Below are 9,651 nucleotides of genomic sequence, written 5' to 3' on the forward strand. Positions count from 1 at the left end.
TATTGTTACACCTGGAGTAAGGAAGACCAGGGATGTTTTGAGAGCACCTGGGAGTGAACCTACTTTGCGCAGGTCTACGAGAGCTAGGTATCCTGTGGATAGGCTAAAATATGATGGATTTACAGCCATTCACTATGCATATATGGTCAAAGTGATACAGGAACCAGAACCCACATCTTTTGAGCAAGCCATGGGAAAAGAAAAACGGGAGAAATCCATGGATGAAGAAATGGATGCCTTGGAAGAAAATGCTACATGGGAGTTAGTACCTTTGCCTAAAGGTAAGAATGCAATTGGCTGTAAGTGGGTTTATAAGGTGAAGCACAATGCAGATGGTTCAGTGAACAGATACAAGGCAAGATTAGTAGTCAAGGGGTATGCACAAACATATGGCATTGACTATGAAGAAACATTCAGTCCAGTTGCAAGGATGACAACTGTAAGAGCAGTCATTGCTATGGCTACATCAAAGGGATGGTCTTTACATCAGATGGATGTAAAGAATGTCTTCTTGCATGGTGATTTGCAAGAAGAGGTCTATATGGAGCAGCCACCAGGTTATGTGCATGCTGTTCATCCTGAGTTTGTTTGCAGGTTGAAGAAAGCCTTGTATGGCTTGAAGCAAGCACCTAGAGCATGGTCTGACAAGATAGGACAGTACCTTGTCACTATTGGCTTTCAGATTTCCAAGGCAGATTTCTCACTTTATGTGAGAAAAACAAAGAAATATATTATGCTACTTGTCATTTATGTTGATGATTTGATTATGACAGGTGACAGTGATGAAGATATCCTTCATGTGAAAATGCTATTGAAGCAGAAGTTTGAGATGAAGGATTTGGGAGAGCTGCGTTATTTCTTGGGCATTGAGGTGATTAGATCACCAAGTGGGATACAGCTCTTGCAGAGGCAGTATGGATTGGACATGCTGTCCAAATATGGGATGACAGGCTGTAAGCCTATTTCAGTTCCTTTGGAGCAGAATGTGAAGCTGAGCACAGATGTAGGTGAGCTTCTAGAAGACCCTACTATGTACAGACGCATAGTAGGAAGTTTGATTTATATGACCATTACCAGGCCAGATTTGAGCTATGCTGTTGGATTGGTAAGTCAATTTATGCAGGCTCCAAGGAAACCACATTTGGATGTGGCTAGACGCATACTCAGGTATGTGAAGTCCACATTGCAGTATGGACTATTTTATGAGACTGGGGTTCAAATACAGTTGCATGGATACACTGATGCTGATTGGGCTGGTAGTATTTCTGATAGGCGATCTACCAGTGGATATGTGTTCTCTTTTGGGAGTGCTGCAGTCACTTGGAGCAGCAAGAAACAGCCTACAGCTGCCTTGTTGAGCATAGAGGCTGAGTACAGGGGTGCAGCAATGGCTGCATGTGAGGTAGCTTGGTTGCAGAAGCTACTTTATGATATGCATCAGTCTACAGATGGGCCAGTTGTCATTTATTGTGACAACATGAGTAGTATACACTTGGCAAATAACCCAGTCTATCATGCTAGAACAAAGCACATTGAGGTGCATTATCACTATGTGCGAGAGAGGGTTTTACTAGGTCTTATTGATCTAGTTTATGTCAGCACAGAGGATCAGGTAGCTGACATATTCACGAAGGCATTGGGCGCAGAGAAGCTGCGCAAGCTCAGAGACCTTCTTGGTGTGCAGGAATTGGGATTGAGCTCGAGGGGGAGTGTTGAGATATCGAGCTCCACTCGTGATACGCCAGGGTGACCGTTGTGTATTTATGTCACCGACTTGTCAGTTGTAGATGCGGTTGGTACACCGCCCCTGAATAATAGCTACATGATAGCTATCCTTATCTACTCTAGTTCGTGGCTCAGTTAGTATGCCACCTTAGTTAGTTGAGTTTGGTTTGAGACCCATATCTAGGGTTCTTCTATTTCTTTGTACTTGAGTTCTTTTGGCTTCCACAACTAAGAAGAGGAAAACTGTTTTCAGCCTCCACCGTTGTGTGTATTCCCCCATTGTGCAATCAAGAAAGCTACAAGTGAGACTCCTTCCTTCTCTCCCACAATCTTGACACGATATATCGTGGCTAGAACACATAGGAGTCGTGGATTACTAGCAAGCCAGAGTAGCACGACCAAGGGTAATCCCAGTGCTCAAGATGGATGCACCTACTACTGAACTACAACCCCCTGGGGAAACTCCTTCCTTGAGCGAGGGATGCGCGTTTAACTCAGAGTTGGAAGTCAGTACTAAGAGCGATCCCAAGATACCCCAACCCTCTAAGGTCAAACGTACAAAAGGGAACTTGCCAGTCCACCTAAGGCACAGGAGATTAAAGGAGGAGGCCAAGACGCGAGCGAAAGACGCAGAAGCAGAGAGGCAAAAGAAACCGCAGGATCTACCCAAATGGTTTACAAAATTTAAAAAGGGTGACAGAGTAGTGATTTTGATAGGTACGAAGAGGCAGGGCCAAACTAGTGAACCGATTAAAGGACTTGCCAAAGTCAAGGAAGTCAACTTGGCTGGGGAGGGCAAAAAGCCAAGACCTGTATTCATTGCAGAGGATTTGACCAAGGATGAGGAGGCCAAACTTGTTACAGTCTTGCAAGAGTATATTGATGTATTTGCCTGGACATTGGAAGAACTTAAAGGGTTCGACCCTAGGGTTGTGACTCATAATATCCCAATGGTCCCTGATGTAGTGCCAACAAAGCAACGACCTTATCCCATGAATCCCAAACACGCCCATGCAGTGAAAGAGGAGATTGATAAGCTCATGAAGGTGGGATTCATATATGAGATTGAGCACATGGACTGGGTATCACCGATTGTGATCGCGATGAAGAAGAACGGAAAAATCCGAGTGTGCGTTAATTACAAGAAAGTTAATGCCGCTACGAAGAGGGATAACTACCCTTTACCATACACCGAGCACATGCTTGAGAGGGTAGCAGGTAAAGAGGCCTACAGTTTTTTGGACGGCTTCTCGGGCTACAATCAAGTGCAAGTGCACCCCGATGATAGGCACAAGACTGCCTTCGCCACGGAATGGGGTGTATTTGCCTACATTGTCATGCCCTTTGGGCTGATGAATGCGCCTGCGACTTTCCAACGCTTAATGTGCACTATCTTCAAAGATATGCTTAGGTGCGAACTAGAGGTGTTTGTAGACGACTTATGCGTACACTGTAGTTGGGCCGAACACTTAGATAAATCGAGAGCTGTCTTTGAATGGTGTCGGTTATACAACCTCTCGTTGAACCCCTTGAAGTGCCAGTTCTGGGTGAAACACGTATGTATCCTAGGGCACGTGGTGTCAAAGAATGGCATCGCCATGGACTTTTCAAAAGTCAGAGTCATTGTCGACCTTCTGTCACCCAATAACTACAAGGGAGTTTAGTGTTTCTTAGGACATACTGGATACTATCGCCGCTTTGTACTAAATTATGCACTGATTTCTAGACCATTGTACAAGTTGTTGATCGTGTTTGAGTGGACTGAGAAATGCCAGCACGCATATGAAGAGTTGAAGAAGGCTCTTACCACTTCACCGATCTTACAAGCCCCAGACTAGAACATAACGTTTCATGTGCACATAGACGCCTCTAAGTTTGCTATTGGGGCTGTGCTATGCCAGCCTGGTGAACATAACTTAGACTGTCCGATGAGTTTTGCCAATAGGCAGCTCACAGAGACTGAGATGAATTATTCCACCACAGAAAGGGAGGGGTTGGCCATGGTATTTGCAATAAAGAAATTTAGACATTATCTGTTGGCCACTCCCTTTGTCTTCTTTGTTGATCATCAAGCCTTTCTCTATCTTGTGAACAAGCCTTGCGCTACAAGACACATAGCTAGATGGTTACTTCTCCTATTGGAATTTGACTTCTCTGTGGTTGTACGCAAAGGAAAGCAGCATTACATGGCTGACCATATGTCCCGCATACCCACAGGAGAAGCCGCTGGACAAGGCATACCCGACGATTTACCATATGCTCATCTCTTTAACCTGTCTAGTGAGAGAGAATTGTTTAAAGATGATCTGACGCCATATTGGGCCGATGATGTAGTTCAGGTGGTGCTAGAGAATGGATTACCTGAGAGACCAATTGAGAAGGCCAGGCTAAGGAGACTTATTTTGAAAATCCAACCATACCAATTGATAGCCGGCCAACTCTATAGGTTAGGACAAGACGGTTTGTTGCGCAGATGCGTGTGTGAGCACGAGATGCATGACACATTGAAAGAAGCACATGGCGGAATCGCTGGAGGACACTTTAGTGGGGATACAACAGCCCGAAAGGTGCTACAATCCCAACTATGGTGGCCTACCCTATTCCGTGATGCTGCTAAATTTGTGAAGCACTGCGACGAATGCCAAAGGACCAAGGTGCCCGTGTGCAAAGATAAAATGGAGTTGACCCTTGTCATAGTCCGATAACCCTTTGAAAAATGGGGCATCGACTTCATTGGACCTATCAGTCCCATGGCACAGTACTCTCAGGCTTGCTACATCATAGTGGCAACAACTGATTACCTAACGAAGTGGGCAGAGGCAAGAGCTACAAGGAAGAATGATGCTAGAACCACTGCAAAGTTCTTGTGGGAGCAGGTCATTTCACGGTTTGGGTGTCCAATAGAATTAGTCAGTGATCAAGGCACACACTTCATTAATGAGGCGATATCGCATCTGCTCTCTACTTTTCTAATCATTCACAGAAAGTCCTCGCCCTATTACCCTCAGGCTAATGGACAAGAAGAATCCACCAATAAAATCCTAGTCAATGTATGCACAAAAGTGGTATCTACATCTCGGAGTGACTGGGACAACAAGTTAATGGTGGCCTTGTGGGCCTATCGTACGGCTTATAAAACGGCTATAGGGCAGACGCCCTTTAGGCTGACTTATGGAACGGAGGCCATTCTGCCCTTAGAGTTTTTTGTCCCTAGCTTAAGGATAGCAATGCAGGAGCGCTGGGAGGAAAGAGACGCTTGGACAAATCGCTTGGTAGAGCTAGAACGTCTCACAAAAACCCGGCTCTTGGCCACCCATGCGCTGATTTGTGAGAAAGCACGGATGAAAATGTGGTCTGACAAGCATGTCAAACAATGCGACTTTGATCAGGGGGATCTCGTTCTGCTATACTCTGTGAAGGGTCACAAATAGAAAATGAAATTCCATGGACTGGGACCTTTCCGAGTACGTGCAATTAGTTGAACGTGCAACGTTGAACTAGAGACGCTCGAAGGTGAAGGAATCGGCTTTTTCAATGGCAGCCGCATAAAAAAATACTATCCTCCTTCCCACCCATTGCATGAGCCACCTATGTTGGAAGCCCATGTCAATGTCTGCGTGGCTACTATTACAGAAATAATAGATCAAGATGAAGAAGTAGTGGCACCTGCCTACTTACGAATCACCGTCACTGTGGAAAAGACCTATTCTTATGATGCTTTGATTGACGAAGGTGCCGATTACAATATCTTGACGCATGACCATTGGACACACATTGATCAACCTAAACTGCAGCCAATCAACGCCAAACTCACCCCATTTGGGGGCAATGCTTACACGCTCTTAGGGAAGTGCAAAGTGGTCATTTCTATCGAGTCGAACGTATACCAGCTTTCTTTCACGTGTTGCCTAACACGAAAGGGGCCGATAGTATGTCACTATTAGGTCGTACTTTTAAGAAGCAGACGAATTGTAATGTGGATTATAATCTAGATCACATCCATCTTGCTATAGGCAATTTGCGCATAGTGACGACTTTTAGCAAGGGCTGTTCTGACCCTTTCAACATTGTGAAGCCACCGGTAGAAATCACTACGACTGCACTTACGCTCAAGTCTACATAGAAGGACACTAAGGTCTCACGCCAAGCTCTAGACCCTAGACCCAAACCCACCAAGAGTGCTCACAAGGCCAAAGAGTCTAAGATTATATGGGTGCCAAAGCAGCAAAGACCACCTCTGGGTAGCCCACCCAAACGTGCTCCTAAATGCCAAAACAATCAGTCATCACGGCCTAAGAGGCAATTTGGATGCTATCAATGTAGGCACACAACCACGCCGCAATGGATCCCCAAAGATCTCTTGCGAGCACGAGGCTACTATGAAGGCAACCCCTGGATTTGGGTGCCTAAGAATGGCGAGTCTAAAGGCTCATCTCCAAGCAACCTCACTCCAATGAGAGAGGCTTGCAAACATAGCGCCCGGGCCGTAGTTAGCAAACCACTGCCGGCTGTGACTAATAAGTCCCAGCTAATTTATCGACCAAAGAAATCGCTAAAAGCCTCAAGCTTACCTCACTCACAAGAGTTGAATACTTCCGTGACTATGCACTCAAAACCCAACACAACTTCCATGCCACCAGAGCTTCCTCCAGCACTTCAAAGTGCTTCGGAGTGCAAAGCCACACCCGTGACACCTGCAATGGAGTCACTGTTGTCCAGCTCAATTGTACCATCACCACCAGCAGGTCTTAGGTCTTCCTATGCGGTACGATCTTTCCTTTCCTTGGCTAAAGACCTTGCTGAAACTTCAGGAGATGACCTTGTGACCTGCATTAAGGTGTTAGACCACACTTTCACCACATTTGCTAGGAGTTATGAGCGGTTGGACCTAGTTCTTCTTTATGAACCACTTGCTTCCGATGTTCATGCATTACCATGCACTTGGGAGGAATACAAGTTTATGGCAGTCAAATTCCCCAAGATTACTGCTAAACTAATAGCAAATGAAGAAATCTCAAAGGAGCAAGCTGTTCTTAGGTGACTAATCACCTCATACTGTAAGCCTCCTCATTCTCCTCCCGAATAAGAATTACATGAGCTCACGCAACTTGCAAGCTCAACTTCCTCGTTCTTACAGCTATGGTTCACTTTGCGGACCCAATGGGAAAAGAAAGGTTGTCGTATCATGACAAATGCTGAACAAAGGAGGGCAATCAAGACCATTGAGTACGATCCTACTTATGTGGCACCTCTTTCATTTAGAGTTTTGGCCATTACCCGGAACCAACACTTAGATGACCAGGTCCTAGCCCATCCTTACATTGACCAATTCCTTACGAAAGAAGAACTGCACGTTGCAAGCCGCCTTAATACCAGAGATATTTTTCATGATGTCTTGACCTATATCTCCCAAGTTTCTGTACAACCCTGTGAACTCGATCGTCATGCTCAACTTGAGTACAACCCTGCATTTTATGAGTGGCTGTTGGCCAGAACACCCCATCACAATCACCTTTGATATCCTCACCACTTCGTTCAATCCTAGGAAGGATTTTCATCTTTCCGAGGGGGAGGAATAAGGCTAAGAAGGCATAAATAATTGTTGAAAGGTTGAACTCAGTGATAAAAAATAAATAAATAATATATATATATATATAGTTAGTTAGCAAAAGTTTTCAAGTTCTTTACATTCCTGTTTTGCGTATTTTTCATGCTTAGCTTCATTTAGCCATGTTTTTCTTTTCCACTTGTGATTAATGAAAAATATTTTTGCTGGGCAGGAACCCAAGATGGCTCATCAAGATTGCGCTCATAAGCTTCCCTTCATGGAAGAAGAAAAGCAAAAATATATGCTGAATCTGGAAATTCAAGCTTACGGACGACTAAATTTTCGAACTGTCCACAACCTATCCAGGGTTGTGGAAACGAAAAAAGCAGCTAAGCAGGTCATAGAAAAGTGCAATATGACCAAGTATGAGGAGAAGGCAGAGCAAAATGTGGATCATGCAAGGTGTGTTGAGTTCTTACAAACTTTTGACTCTGCCTCCAAGAGTGCCACAGTGACTGTGGGAAGGGGGGATGCTGCCATGCTAGCGAGGTGTTTACTTTACCTTATCACCCATCCAATGTAGCATTGCATGACCACAATCACTACCTGTCAACGCCCCCTCTCAATGCTATATTGGACTGTTTGCATGACTAGACACATCTAGTCTACTATATTCATGTTTTATGTGCGTGTACAATGTTCATTTGAGCGCCACTTGCTCGAGTGAAACTACCCCATCCTTTTTGAACAATCCTAGATGTTTGGGAAAGGTATGACAAACCTCATTGTGCAACAATTCATGTGCACACATGACACACTCGCAAATTCTTTTGGAGAACTTAGTCTCAGCACGCAGAGAACCCAACACAAGTCAATTCTTATGCAACCTTGTCTCAGACACACTTTGTTGAGACACACATGCATATAAATATATTCATTTTGAGCCTCTAGGTGGGCTCAAGCAGAGTACCTTCATACCATGGGTGAGTGCAAACTTCTATTGAGCACTAAGGCTCAGATACAAGTACATAGTTGTGATATTTTTTTTAAAAAAATGATCGGTCACTGTGAAGCCACGTGGGCATTATCTTCTCTTCCATCCACTTCTGCCTGTGCTCATCACAGATTGTAGCGATGGTAGATTCCCTCTACTCCTGAGCGTGTGCGAAAGGAGCTTCCTCATAGCTCTCAATTGAACCCTTATGCTTGTCAAGGGCCTGCTCCCTCTCCTTGACTCGAACTTGGAACTCCTTCTTCTAGAGGAAAGTCGCATGCTTCTTCTTCGTTCTTCTACCATGGAAGCCTTAGCACTTGTAGAAATTTTCCCATCATCTTCCTTTGTCTTAGCTTTGTTCTATGCCATCAACTTGCTTTTGCTACCATGCTTTCTTGGACTCTCTCCCTCAGTTACCTTTTGGCTTAGTGGCTTATCATTCTCTTTCCCTTTGGCTCTTTCCTATTGACTCCTGGCAATAGGCTCCCTTTTCTTGCCAAGAGTGATGATTGATCACAGAGATGTCTCCGTGCTCCGAGAGCGGAGGACATGGCAGGCCCCCACAAGCGATAGGCATGGGGCATCTTCCATGTACACTCTCGGATGGACATGGAAGCTCCCTCCCATCAATGTCCACAGAAGCGCATCTTCAGAGAGGCTGGCTCCCTCCTCTGGTGGAGCGATCCAGAAATGCCTCCTCCAGCATGGAGGCTCTTATCTTTGGTTTTCCATCCTCAAGATGGTGGCGGCATGTCTACCATAGAAGCTTAGCTACAAGATCTCTGCAATGAAGGGCAGGTTGTCAAGGCTTCCGATTACTGGGTTTCACACTGTAACTAGTGACTGTCAGACTATGCTTATCTTGCCCTTCTAAAGATATGTCACAAGAAAAATGTCCTTTTGCTGGTCAAGAAATTGCATGCCCATCTCCTTGCTCACAGGAAGTTCTTCCATGGCGCCCTTGGTTACTACTTGGCTGTTACATTGGCTAAATGCAATGCCCTTGAAGGAGCTTCCCATGTGTTTTTTTTTTTGCACTACCAAGTCGTACTGTTTTTCTCTTGGAAAGCCTTGATTTCTTCTTATACCAAGTGCAGAAAAGGTTCAAAAGCATTGAGAATGCATCAATTGATGTTGGTAGATGGTGTGGAACCTGACAAGTATACCTTTGTCAGCCCTCTTAAAGCTTGTAGCAACATACCGAATCTCAACGAGGCTGGAATTCTTCACTTATTGTTGTTGAAGCCAACCCAACTTCCATTTCTCATGCTCATGTGAGCATCCACAATCCTTTCATGACTTTCATGAGCTTACATGTAGAACCTCCAAACCTACATGGTCTTTTTAGCATGCACCTTCAAGGGTGCTTATCACATGCTTCTAG

The sequence above is a fragment of the Lygodium microphyllum genome, chromosome 9 (assembly GCF_053477565.2).
Source record: "Lygodium microphyllum isolate KBCC chromosome 9, Lygodium_microphyllum_v1.1.10, whole genome shotgun sequence".
NCBI classification, from domain to species: domain Eukaryota; kingdom Viridiplantae; phylum Streptophyta; class Polypodiopsida; order Schizaeales; family Lygodiaceae; genus Lygodium; species Lygodium microphyllum.